The 14,710-nt window shown below is 46.4% G+C and overlaps 1 protein-coding gene across 1 annotated transcript in view; it reads right to left on the bottom strand.

Moving 5' to 3' along the window:
* Positions 1 to 14,710, bottom strand: part of LOC124804928 (polyamine-transporting ATPase 13A3-like) — a 395,714-nt gene that overhangs the window by 154,631 nt on the left and 226,373 nt on the right. The window lies entirely within an intron of this gene.

Here is a 14,710-nt window from a genome sequence, read left to right as displayed (position 1 = left end):
GGGCTACGGTCCCGCACACCGTTAGGCCGTCTTCCGCTCACGCCCCAACATCGTGCAGCCCGCCTCTAGTGGTGTCGCGACAGGCGTGAATGGAGGGACGAATGGAGACGTGTCGTCTTCAGCGATGAGAGTCGCTTCTGCCTTGGTGCCAATGATGGTCGTATGCGTGTTTGGCGCCTTGCAGGTGAGCGCCACAATCAGGACTGCATACGACCGAGGCACACAGGGCCAACACCCGGCATCATGGTGTGGTGCGCGATCTCCTACTCTGGCCGTACACCACTGGTGATCGTCGAGGGGACACTGAATAGTGCACGGTACATCCAAACCGTCATCGAACCCATCGTTCTACCATTCCTAGACCGGCAAGGGAACTTGCTGTTCCAACAGGAGAATGCACGTCCGCATGTATCCCGTGCCACCCAACGTGCTCTAGAAGGTGTAAGTCAACTACCCTGGCCAGCAAGATCTCCGGATCTGTCCCCCATTGAGCATGTTTGGGACTGGATGAAGCGTCGTCTCACGCGGTCTGCACGTCCAGCACGAACGCTGGTCCAACTGAGGCGCCAGGTGGAAATGGCATGGCAAGCCGTTCCACAGGACTACATCCAGCATCTCTACGATCGTCTCCATGGGAGAATAGCAGCCTGCATTGCTGCGAAAGGTGGATATACACTGTACTAGTGCCGACATTGTGCATGCTCTGTTGCCTGTGTCTATGTGCCTGTGGTTCTGTCAGTGTGATCATGTGATGTATCTGACCCCAGGAATGTGTCAATAAAGTTTCCCCTTCCTGGGACAATGAATTCACGGTGTTCTTATTTCAATTTCCAGGAGTGTATATATTGGAATGGATAAATGATCTAATTTCCTTCTCTCCTCTCACTCTGTCCTTCTCTCTTCACCTCCTCCTCCCGCAGTCTCTATTCACGCCTCATCTCTCATTCCATCTCCTCCTCCCCTTTTCACCATCAATCTGCTCTTCTTCCCCACCCTCACTCCATCTCCTCCTCCTCTCTCTGCCTGTCTCCTCGTTCCCTCCCTCCTCTCTCTGTGTCTTTTCCTTTCTCCCCCATTCTGTCCATCTCCTCTTCACCCCTTTCTCTGATCTCGAACCTTGTTTACTGGCACTGCAAACAAAGTATTGATTGGGAACTGAATTCCTTTAAAGTGAGTGCGTAAATTGGCTGGGGTCTTTGGTATACGGAGTACGAGCGAGACTTCTCCAACTGCTGGATATGCGAGGACAGTAGCTTCAGTGACAGTATTTTGCACAGTATTCATCTGCGAACGCGTAAGATTACAAGGTATGCTGGCGTACGCCCTCGCCAGCACACAGGTCGACACTAGGAAACATCGTATAGCAGGCGTTGAACCAGGCGCGCCTATGACAAGAGAAGACCAGGACACGCCCACAGGCTACGCGCCGATAACGCCCGCTGGGCAACGTGCATATAGGCCGCCGCAGCCGACCGAGCTGCCTCAATCTCTCAATCTCAGTACGTCACATTTGGACTTAGTTCACATTGCACCTCAGTACATCGCACTGTGCTCTAGTTTTCCACACTGATAGTCGTCCCCTCACACCCTAGCTAGCTCTGAGGAAACGTTACTCATTGTATACAGCTGTGATATGGATGCCGACAAGATTCAAGAATTAGTACATCACGTCATCTGATTGCTGTTAAGCATACAACTTCAGATTGGACATAACTGAAGTTACGTACTCAGTTGGTTCCTGTATAAGTGTTTTATAACCACGAGTGCACTTTATGTTGTTGTCAAAGGAAACGGGCCAGCCACCTATCATACCATCCTCTCCTCATCCAGCCAGGAACCACAAAACATTACAAGCGAGCACAGCCACAACACAGGGTTTCGAACGATTCAATTTCCTTTGTAGTATTCCAATCATAATGCAATGAGCAAGAAATGCAACTTTCCAATTTTCTGATAAAACCGAATGCGAGGAAGAAAACAAAACAGCCCATTCTTGTTTATACAGTTTTTGTCCAAAGTTACATATAAGGAGAAAGAATTTATTTGGGAGAAATTTATTTGGGAGAAAAAAACTTATGTCCGTCCGAAAGTGTATTGCAGCATAGTAATTGGAAATAAGTCAATCAACAACTTTTCCAGATTTTTGCTTAAGGTTTCTCATTATGCAATATGTTTATGTACGGTATTATTTACGAATATATTCAAAAATATGTAGCCTACGTCCGTTTGAATGTTTATTAGCGCTTTTAAAGATTTGAAGTTAATCTGCCAGGAATTTTTCGAGATATTTGGTAACAATCATAAACAGATATAAGGGGGGACTTCTATGAGCAATGTGACGAGGTTGCAATGGCCTCACCTTTGTCGCCCGTAGCAGCTGACATTTTTATAGAGCATCTCGAATAAAAGGCTTTAAGTAATGTGGCTTCCATATGTGCAGTATCGCCACACAACAGGAAGAGAGAGTAAACTCCGTAATTTTCTGAATAACTTTCATCCAAAAATCTTCTTAACCCTGAAGGCGGAGTGTGCTGCCGGCCTCTCGTTTTCAGATGTGTTTAGTCTACAGAACACCTGATAAAACTCTCGTGCACAGAGTTCATAGCAAAGCTGCCAACACAAAAATGTGTCTAGACGCCGCTTCCCACTACCCAACCACTCAGCCCAGAAGCAAGTTGCTCTGAGAACTCTTGTCATCGCGTGCATTCCGCATGAGTGACAAGATGAGCCTGCGATCAGAGCTAGATTTCCGTAGAGGAACACTGACGGCCAACGCCTTTCCATAAACAGAGCCTTCAGACGAAGCGGTAATATTGATAATGTAAGCAAGAATAACAAGGAACCTCCTTCACACTCTGTTAGGTTCCTGTTTGTGTGTAGAGTAACCGACCAGATAGGCAGAATCAGTCGGAAGCATGGTTTAAGACTACGTTTTGCTTTCAACATAAAACAAAAAACTTTTGCCAACCTACAACGTATGTGCCTGGCTAGCTCAACACTGATGGAGCTTATGAAGTGATGCGTAGTTGTGGGAAAGTGTATACTGGAGAAACTGGAAGGACAATAAATAACGAGTTAAAGAGCACGAACACCACACACGATCAAGACAAAAGATGAAATCAGTGGTAGCGGAGCTTCAGGAAGAATGTGAACAAGTTATGGATTTTAAGAACATCCGCGTGCTAGCTGCAGAAAGTATAGAAGAAAGTCCGTAAAGCAGCCGAAATATCGAAGAGTGATTACAGTTTCAATATAGATAACGGCTACAGCCTACCGTCTTCGTAGTTATCCATATGGTGTGTACTGAAGCAGTACATCAGCTCAGCTACCGGTGATAAATAGATCACTTCTTGTTGCCAACAGCTGAGTTGATGTACTGCCATTGTACGCACCATAGGCGATAAGAAGCGTCAGTTTGGCGGACACCGACGTTTTCGACCTTCTACAGAAGGTATATATGTGATTCCCGGTATCAGAGTGTTCACCCAAACTCTCAGAGGGGCTGGAATATTGTCTACTGTAACACCAAAACAGGTTACGTATGAATAAAACCAGTGAATACAGCCGTCGTAACCAGTGATAATAATATGAGACAGTCTGTCATAGAAATGTCACAAGAAGGAAACAGAGCCTGTTATGCAAACTTGAAGGTATTTACGAATTCTCTAATTAGAAGAACGACCACGTTAAGAGGATATTATTCCCTTTTACGACTAGTTGTTGGATATGGGTTTGAAATGTAGAGAATACGCTGGTTGAGACATGTGGAAAGGAAAACACATGACAGGATGCCCGAACGAGTAATGAAAATCAGATTTTATTCCACCAGAAGGAAAGTATGAACACGAGCTAGATTGGTGGACAATGTGTGGGCTGACCTTACCAAGACCGACATCCCAGGATGGCTGTCAACAAAGGAATGAGCGTATGAAATATGTTCACAGACACGTGAGTGGGTGGAAGACATCTTAAGTAATAGAACCCAGTATGTTGTCCTCGACGGCGAATGTCGATCAGAGACAAGGCTATTGTCAGAAGTGCCCCAGGGAAGTGTGATAGGACCTCTGTCGTTTTGTAGATAAATGATTTGGTGGACACGTGGGAACCAATCTGTGGTTCTCTGCTGATGATTCTTTGGTGTACGGAAAGATGTCGAAGTTGAGTGATTGTAGGAAGATACAAGACAACTTAGACAAAATTTCTAGTTGGTGTGATGAATGGCAACTAGCTGTAAATGTGGAAAAATGTAAGTTAAAGCAGATGAGTAGGAAGAAGAAACCTGTAATGTTCGGGTATACAGCCGGCCGAAGTGGCCGTGCGGTTAAAGGCGCTGCAGTCTGGAACCGCAAGACCGCTACGGTCGCAGGTTCGAATCCTGCCTCGGGCATGGATGTTTGTGATGTCCTTAGGTTAGTTAGGTTTAACTAGTTCTAAGTTCTAGGGGACTAATGACCTCAGCAGTTGAGTCCCATAGTGCTCAGAGCCATTTGAACCATTTGTTCGGGTATAATATTACTAGTGTCCTACTTGACGCAGTCAAGTCGTTTAAATATCTGGGCGTAACGTTACAGAGTGATAGGAGATAGAACGAGAGTGTGAGAAATGTGGTAGGGAAGACAAATGGTCGACTTCGGTTTATTCGGATAATTTTAAGAAAGAGTGGTTCACCTGTAAAGGAGACAGCAAAAAATGGTTCAAATGGCTCTGAGCACTATGGGGCTCAACTTCTGAGGTCATTAGACCCCTAGAACTTAGAACTAGTTAAACCTAACCAACCTAAGAACATCACACACATCCATGGCCGAGGCAGGATTCGAACCTGCGACCGTAGCGGTCACTTGGTTCCAGACTGCAGCGCCTAGAACCGCTCGGCCACTCCGGCCGGCGCCTTCAAGTCACTTTGGACAGTTTCTAATTTAGGATTCTACTCTCTGAAAAATTTTGACGCTTAAGGTTTTCTCTTCTAGATATTTTATTTTATTTCAGTCGAATGCTAAATTTAAAGTTTGCAGTGTTCATTTGCCCTCTTTACGGATCAGATAACTAATTCGGAAAGTCAGTCATTTAATTTTCCTCTACTAATGTACTTTCAGCTTAATTTCTGATCACCTTATACCGTGGCAGTAGGTTTCAGTTAGGTTTCTCGTGCTGAACGATAACGAGGATAGCGCGTAAAGGGAGTTTACGTAGAACGAAAAAGTTCCAGTTGGTATTTTAACGACTGACGCTCGACAGTCGGCTTATCAGAGGTACCGTTACGGTACTCGATGGCCTTAAGGAGCAGCAGTAACGCTCGCTGAACGGCACGTGTCCTTCAACGCAGCCGGTAAGAACCAACGCCGAGTATTCTCCTTCGCTTGAGACCCGCAGTCGTGGCCTTGGCGCCGCACGACGTTCGTTCTGCAAGGGCCCTCGGAACCAGCCACATCCCGGGGACTCCGTGTTCTGAACACGCTAAGACAGCGTCGCAAGTGCACTATGGGACGGATGAGGCTGGCGTGCAATAATGACAACGCCAGCGATTCAGAGAAAGCCCACAGATCGTGCGATACAACCTTCAGCGATACGAATCTATGTTGCTTATAATGCGCTTACATTAGGTCGCCGTCACGCGTACTTTTCTTATCTCTTGCGACAAGGAAAAGAATTTACTAGTGCCACATCATCCATTTTCTTGGCTATATGTCGCTGTCATCTCCATTCCTTTTCCATTCTTGTCATCATTACGTCTTCGACCCCAGTTCCTTCTTCAGTCCATCAGTTAGTTTTGTGATAGCCTTGTAATTGATAGCACTCATCTCTCCCAACTCCCAGTTTTTGAATGCTTTTAACATTAAGTCTACAAGTAGCATATACAGGGTGTTTCAAAAATGACCGGTATATTTGAAACGGCAATAAAAACTAAACGAGCAGCGATAGAAATACACCGTTTGTTGCAATATGCTTGGGACAACAGTACATTTTCAGGCGGACAAACTTTAGAAATTACAGTAGTTACAATTTTCAACAACAGATGGCGCTGCAAGTGATGTGAAAGATATAGAAGACAACGCAGTCTGTGGGTGCGCCATTCTGTACGTCGTCTTTCTGCTGTAAGCGTGTGCTGTTCACAACGTGCAAGTGTGCTGTAGACAACATGGTTTATTCCTTAGAACAGAGGATTTCTCTGGTGTTGGAATTCCACCGCCTAGAACACAGTGTTGTTGCAACAAGACGAAGTTTTCAACGGAGGTTTAATGTAACCAAAGGACCGAAAAGCGATACAATAAAGGATCTGTTTGAAAAATTTCAACAGACTGGGAACGTGACGGATGAACGTGCTGGAAAGGTAGGGCGACCGCGTACGGCAACCACAGAGGGTAACGCGCAGCTAGTGCAGCAGGTGATCCAACAGCGGCCTCGGGTTTCCGTTCGCCGTGTTGCAGCTGCGGTCCAAATGACGCCAACGTCCACGTATCGTCTCATGCGCCAGAGTTTACACCTCTATCCATACAAGATTCAAACGCGGCAACCCCTCAGCGCCGCTACCATTGCTGCACGAGAGACATTCGCTAACGATATAGTGCACAGGATTGATGACGGCGATATGCATGTGGGCAGCATTTGGTTTACTGACGAAGCTTATTTTTACCTGGAGGGCTTCGTCAATAAACAGAACTGGCGCGTATGGGGAACCGAAAAGCCCCATGTTGCAGTCCCATCGTCCCTGCATCCTCAAAAAGTACTGGTCTGGGCCGCCATTTCTTCCAAAGGAATCATTGGCCCATTTTTCAGATCCGAAACGATTACTGCATCACGCTATCTGGACATTCTTCGTGAATTTGTGGCGGTACAAACTGCCTTAGACGACACTGCGAACACCTCGTGGTTTATGCAAGATGGTGCCGGGCCACATCCCACGGCCGACGTCTGTAATTTCCTGTATGAATATTTCGATGATCGTGTGATTGCTTTGGGCCATCCGAAACATACAGGAGGCGGCGTGGATTGGGCTCCCTATTCGCCAGACATGAACCCCTGTGACTTCTTTCTGTGGGGACACTTGAAAGACCAGGTGTACCGCCAGAATCCAGAAACAATTGAACAGCTGAAGCAGTACATCTCATCTGCATGTGAAGCCATTCCGCCAGACACTTTGTCAAAGGTTTCGGGTAATTTCATTCAGAGACTACGCCATATTATTGCTACGCATGGTGGATATGTGGAAAATATCGTACTATAGAGTTTCCCAGACCGCAGCACCATCTATTGTTGAAAATTGTAACTACTGTAATTTCGAGAGTTTGTCTGCCTGAAAATGTACTGTTGTCCCAAGCATATTGCAACAAACGGTGTATTTCTATCGCTGCTCGTTTAGTTTTTATTGCTGTTTACAATATACCGGTCATTTTTGAAACACCCTGTATTATAAATGGTAACACACATTGGCTGTAAATTTTCCGTTTCTGACGCATTGATAATTTGCACGGATGAACCAAACGTGGTAACCATTTCATTAATAGCGTGCTGGACAACATTTTGAACGCATGACAGCTGCGATGCAGCGTCGCATGGTTTCGGCAAAATCATTGTCAAGTTTTCGGAGGTAAGTGCCACAAAATGTCTCCGCACGGACCCTACAATTTCCATAAATTATCGGCTGGTTGTTTGTGGGCGCCTGATGTCTTTCATCGGATTCAAATCTGGTGCCTTTGTTGGATAAGACATCAACGTGAGTTATCGGAGTGTTCACCAAGCCAATGCAGCACAAGTCTGGCCTTGTGACACTGACGGTAATCCAGCTGAAAGATACCACTGCCGTTGGGGAAGACATGAAGCATGAAGGGATGCAGCTGGTTCAAATAGTTTTCAGGTAGGCCACAACTGTCAGGGTGCCTCTGATTGCTATCGTAGTTCCTATTGAAGGCCAGGCGGATGTCCCGCACAAAATACACTGAAGCGCCAAAGAAACTGGTATAGAACGCGTATTCAACTACATAGGTATGTAAACAGGAAGAACACGGCGCTGCTATCTGCAACGCCTATATAAGACGACAAGTGTGTGGCACAGTTGTTAGATCGGTTACTGCTGCTACAATGGCAGGTTATCAAGATTAAAGTGAGTTTGAAGGTGGTGTTATAGTCGGCGCACAAGCGATGGGACACAGCATCTCCGAGGTAGCGATGAAGTGGGGATTTTCCCGTACGACCATTTCACGAGAGTACCGTGAATATCAGGAATGCGGTGAAACATCAAATCTCCGACACTGGTGCGGCTGGAAAAAGATCCTGCAAGAACGGGACCAACGACGACTGAAGAGGATCGTTCAACGTGACAGAAGTGCAACCCTTCCGCAAATTGCTGCAGATTTCAATTCTCGGCCATGAAAAAGTGTCAGTGTGCCAACCTTTCAACGAAGCATCATCGATATGGGCTTTCGGAGCCGAAGGCCCACTCGTGTACCATTGCTGACTGCATGACACAAAGCTTTACGCCTCTCCTGGGCTCGTCAACATCGACATTGGACTGTTGATGGCTGGAAACACGTTCCCTGGTCGGACGAGTCTCGTTTCAAGTTGTATCGAGCTATGGACGCGTACGGGTATGGAGTAAACCTCATGAAACCATGGACCCTGCATGTCAGCAGAGGGCTGTTCAAGCTGGAGGAGGCTCTGTAATGGTGTGGGGCGTGTCAAGTTGGATTGATATGAGACCCCTGACACGTCTAGATACGACTCTGACAGGTGACACGCACGTAAGCATCCATTCATGTCCAATACGCATTCCGACAGAATTGGGCAATTCCAGCAGGGCAATGCGAAACTCCACACGTCCAGAATTGCTACAGAGTGGCTCCAGGAACTCTTTTATGAGTTTAAACACATCCGCTGGTCGCCAAACTTCACAGACATGAACATTATTGAGGATATCTGGGATGCCTTGCAACGTGCTGTTCGGAAGAGATCGCCAGCCCCTCGTACTCTTACGGATTTATGGACAGCTCTGCAGGATTTATGGTGTCAGTTCCCTCCAGCACTACTTCAGCCATTAGTCCATGCCACGTGGTGTTGGTTCAAATGGCTCTGAGCACTATGGGACTCAACTGCTGTGGTCATAAGTCCCCTAGAACTTAGAACTACTCAAACCTAACTAACCTAAGGACAGCACACAACACCCAGCCATCACGAGGCAGAGAAAATCCCTGACCCCGCCGGGAATCGAACCCGGGAACCCGGGCGTGAGAAGCGAGAACGCTACCGCACGACCACGAGATGCGGGCACGTGGTGTTGTTGCACTTCTCCGTGCTCGCGGGGGCCCTACACGATATTAGACAGTTGTACCAGATTCTTTGGCTCTTCAGTGTATAATACTGCCGCTACCGACAGCGTCCATGACGCCGTGTACGTTTCGAGTCATTCGCCTGTATGGCGGCGTATCCGGTCACGACAGTCGACCTGGTCAAGAACGTGGTTCATCGGACCAGAGGACATGTTTTCATCCATCTACGGACCTATTTCGATGATGTAGTTCCCATAGCAGTCACAGTTGGCGATGTCGTTGGGCCAACATGAGAACACCTACGGGTCGTGTGGTGTGGAGTACGATGTTCAACGATGTGCGCTGAAGGGTGTGCTCCGAAATACTTCTGGCTGCACTTGCATCCTACTCTGTCGTCAGTGCTGCCACAGATCGCTTCCTTTAACAAAGCGGATAAGGCTTCACTGCCAAGTTGTTTGATGAGGCGTGGATGTCTAACACTTCGTCGCCCGCTAGTGTTTTCGCCGTTCTTCAGCCACTTTTCATATGTGCACTTGAACAGTCCATGAGCTTAGCCGTTTCAGAGATGCTTCATCCCTGGCGCCGAGCCATAACAATCAGCGCTTTCTGAAAGCCGCTTATGTGAGACGAGTTTCCCATTTGCCCCAGTATGTCCATCTTTACAGAGATTGTTACGGGACTCGGGTGTTCGATACAGGATGTGAAATGAAACACCTTTCAGCCGTTTAGTTTCCAAACTTATTTTATTTGGTTACCAGTTTCGGCGATTTACTACGAAATCTTCAGGTCCCTGACCGACGTGTAGGAAGATTCCACTTCGGTTCTGGTTAAAACAGAGACCAGCAGTACTGGTATTAGTAGATTTATGCTTGCTATAGCAATCACTTAAACAATCATCTTCCTACAGGTCGGTCATGGACCTGAAGATGGCGTAGTAAATCGCCGAAACTCGTAGCGAAACAAAATAAATTTGGAAATTAGACGCGTGAAATGAGTTTTATTTGACATCTCTTTCCGATCTGCGACTCGTATCGTCGCTAGAATGGTTCCTCCATACCCCTCTGCTCCGGTTACATACTTTCCTTTCCTCGTCAAGTGTCCACAAAACCACCAGTCGGCTGTCAACTAGCAGCGAGGAGTGGTCATAATGTGTTGGCTCGTCAGTATTGAACAACTTTCTTCACTTTCTCGACGAGAGTGCGGAAGTGCTACTGATGTCTGCCGCACGGCAGCTGACTCACCGGCTAAAGAGCACCGTGCAGTAAACTCATCGCTGCGGCCTGCCCTTGCCCCGTGTGACAGTAAGGCTGCGGTCGTAGTGGCGCTGAAATGAATGGTCGTGTGGCGCGGGACTCCCGTCGGGTAGACCGGTCGCATGGTGCAAGTCCTTTTAGATGACGCCACTTCAGCGACTGTGTGTCAATGAGGATGATATGATGGTGAGGACAGCAAAACGCCCGGCCCCAGTTCGGAGAAAATCTCCGACCCTGCCGGGAATCGAACACGGGCCCATCGCAAGGCATTCTACCGCGTCGACTTTTCTTTTTGGTACCTAACAAAAAGAAATAAAAATCATATCCATCCCTACGGGGCACCGCCACTTGTGTCCCTGTCAAACAAAAATGAACTCTTACCTCTTCAGGCGTTGCCTTCCTAACTATACGTAACCATCCCCCATCTAAAATGTGAAGAAACTATACTATACAGGACTAACATGTGTGCGCCAACCCACAAAAACACGATGAAAGGAAGAGGGGAAAGGGTATTGTAGTAGGGTACGGAAGGGTGTTTTTTTTTTTCGTTATATACAGGGTGTTACAAAAAGGTGCGGCCAAACTTTCAGGAAACATTCCTCACACACAAATAAAGAAAAGATGTTATGTGGTCGTGTGTCCGGAAACGCTTAATTTCCATGTTAGAGCTCATTTTAGTTTCGTACACCTACGCTCAGTGGAGCACGTTATCATGATTTCATACGGGATACTCTACCTGTGCTGCTAGAACATGTGCCTTTACAAGTACGACACAACATGTGGTTCATGCACGATGGAGCTCCTACACATTTCAGTCGAAGTGTTCGTTCGCTTCTGAACAACAGATTCGGTGACCGATGTATTGGTAGAGACGGACCAATTCCATGGCGTCCACGCTCTCCTGACCTCAACCCTCTTGACTTTCATTTATGGGGGCATTTGAAAGCTCTTGTCTACGCAACCCCGGTACCAAATGTAGAGACTCTTCGTGCTCGTATTCTGGACGGCTGTGATACAATACGCCATTCTCCAGGGCTGCATCAGCGCATCAGGGATTCCATGCGACGGAGGGTGGATGCATGTATTTTCGCTAACGGAGGATATTTTGAACATTTCCTGTAACAAAGTGTTTCAAGTCACGCTAGTACGTTCTGTTGCTGTGTGTTTCCATTCCATGATTAATGTGATTTGAAGAGAAGTAATAAAATGAGCTCTAACATGGAAAGTAAGCGTTTCCGGACACATGTCCACATAACATATTTTCTTTCTTTGTGTATTGGGAATGTTTCCTGAAAGTTTGGCCGTACCTTTTTGTAACACTCTGTAGATGTGCGGACAGTCATAGATAGTCAAGCGTGGAAAGCTAAAACAGAATGAAGACACCATCGAAGATCGTAAACATAAATAACATGAAAATAAAGCTACCACTTCGCAGTCAGGCTTCCCAGCGACTGCGCCCACTGATAAAGATAGCTCAATGTATGATCGTTTGCACTTCCTTCTGACCTCATCTACCACTGCCTGGACCATTCCAACTACATGGCGGGCTGTGAAAGGCACACAATAGGTAGTTAACGAAGCATCGTCGATATCTGGTATGCCCGGCAATAGCATGATGTCTTTCTTGCAAATAGAGCCAGAAGTCAAGTAAATTTTTGTGTCCGTAAACCGTTCAGCTATGGAGGCCGACACATTGATATCGGTGAATTCCGCCGACGACCGACATCGACCGAAGACGATCGATCTTCTCAAATCAGTACGCCACAACGTTCTCGGTCTCAATGCAACCGTTCTTATCGCCCGAAGGTACAGACTTCAAATGACAGCCGCACGTGGTAGCCGCGAGGTCTAAGGGGCCTTGCCACGGTTCGCGCGCATTGCCACGGTTCGCGCGGCTCCTCTCATCGGAGGTTCGAGTCCTCCCTCGGGCATGGGTGTGTGTGTGTGTGTGTGTGTGTGTGTGTGTGTGTGTGTGTGTTGTCCTTAGCGTAAGGCAGTTTAAGTTAGATTGAGTAGTGTGTAAGCCTAGGGACCGATGACCTCAGCAGTTTGGTCCCACAGGAACTTACCACAAATTTCAAATTTCACACGACAATCGGTGAAACTCAGATCAGTCTGTTTTGTTCGGTTAATCGTCTTACGTTCTTGCATACGAAATATGGACTGTGAGAAAGCAGTAAATTTAGTCCAAGGCTCGGATGAAAAATATTATAATCGAGATAAAGGTCGGAGTCTAAGGACTGAAATCGCAGCATATTTGCAAACCACAAGTAGGCAAAATATTTATCGGGTATCTTGCGCGTAAATTATAGCCTCAAAAAATATAGACGTAAATTATAACCTCAAAAAATAGTTTGCTCAAGTGAGAAGCGTGGTGTATTTTACGCTTAAATGTACTGTGGTGGATCTTTTATTTTTTTGTGAGCAGTTGCTGTCTACGAATTATTTTTACTGCTTAATGCTATTTTTGTGCCAGTGGGGTAGCGATTTCGTTAAATGAGGACGTTTGAAAAAGTGGTGTACGTTTTTTCATTTTTCAGTGGTTTAGTTGCCCAGAGCATATTATACTAAACTTTATGTTTGTCTCTCATCATATGCTGAATGACAGCCATTTCAGGTTAACTGACCTCCGTCTCTTTTGCTGTATTTAACTGATATTGTGCAGAGCATTTGTAATCTTGCTTCTTATTGTCACCACGAATCGTCTCGAGTATGTAACAGAACTTTTCTCTCTTTTATCTCCATTGTTCGTAAAGTTTGTCTGTTTATTTGTGAGGAAAGAGTGTATTACAATTCGACACATTCTTTTCGAGTCAGATATAACTCATTCACATGCATTCTGCGTCGTTTTAGTATCAAAAGCCGCAATACGGTACTCGTCTCTCTGTACACATCTGTCGTTGCACCCTCCCCCGCCAATGATGTTAAAATTGATGCTAGCCTCCTTGATCCTGCCAGAAACTAAAGACCTCGGATGCACTGTCGGACCATGTTTTCTGGCGGCCCCTGGCGATGGTGTCCGCCGACCTTTGTCGCTGCCACTGTGCACACAACCTAACACTACACGACAGACAGTAGCGGACAACAGCGCGTTCTGTGCGCACGTGTGGTCCTCTATCTGTTCGACCGAGCCGTTAACTGAAACTGAATCAAAGGCTTTCTCAACATCTAGGAGTTCGCAAGAGGTAATTCATACCAGTTGCACCGTTCTCTAATTTTGTTTACGACTTACACCGGCCTTTTCTCTAATATCCATTTTCTTCCTGTGTGTTTGGCAATTTTAATCAACATCTCTTACACTGTGGCTATAAATCTCAATACCAGGTCTTTCAGAAATTAGTACAGAATTTTTAGCGGTCCAAGGCGTTGCAGTCATGGACTGTGCGGCTGATCCTGGCGGAGATCGAGTCCTCCCTCGGGCATGGGCGTGTGTGTTTCTCCTTAGGATAATTTAGGTTAAGTAGTGTGTAAGCTTAGGGACTGATGACCTTAGCAGTTAAGTCCCATAACATTTTTGTACAGAATTTTTGTAGGTAGATAAGTTGGATATAGGCAATGGTTCAAATGGCTCTGAGCACTATGGGACTTAACTTCTAAGGTCACCAGTCCCCTAGAACTTAGAACTACTTAAACCTAACTAACATAAGGACATCACACACATCCATGCCTGAGGCAGGATTCGAACCTGTGACCGGAGCGGTCGCGCGGTTCCAGATTGTAGCGCCTAGAACCGCTCGACCACCTCGGCCGGCGATATAGGCACTCATTTGAAGTATTTGTACGTGTCGTCCCTTACTCATAGTTAGTGCGATACAAACGCCAAAGAGAATTCGCTTTGCCTGGAGCAATCATCACCGTGCATTGTAATTACTGCAGTAAATATTCTAAGTGTGCCCCATTGACTCGATTGCATAATTCTAGCCGTAGAACCACGGAACGATGGACACTGGATAATGTTTCATTGGCTTGATCTCGGACGTCTCCTGCAGAAACAGCAATTCGAGCTACGAGTTCTTCCACCTTGTTTACAGGGTCTGACACATAAGAGACACTGCGTGGCTCCAAAGATAAAAAACGAATGTTTTGAGATCAAGGGATTTTGCAGGCCGGCGAACAGGTCCATTACGACCAATCCAGTGTCCAGGGTATTTTCTGTCCAACAATCTCCTCACTCAATTTGTGAAATGGGGAGGTGTC

The sequence above is a fragment of the Schistocerca piceifrons genome, chromosome 7 (assembly GCF_021461385.2).
Source record: "Schistocerca piceifrons isolate TAMUIC-IGC-003096 chromosome 7, iqSchPice1.1, whole genome shotgun sequence".
Classification (NCBI taxonomy): Eukaryota; Metazoa; Arthropoda; class Insecta; order Orthoptera; family Acrididae; genus Schistocerca; species Schistocerca piceifrons.
This window is presented reverse-complemented; position numbering and strand designations above follow the sequence as displayed.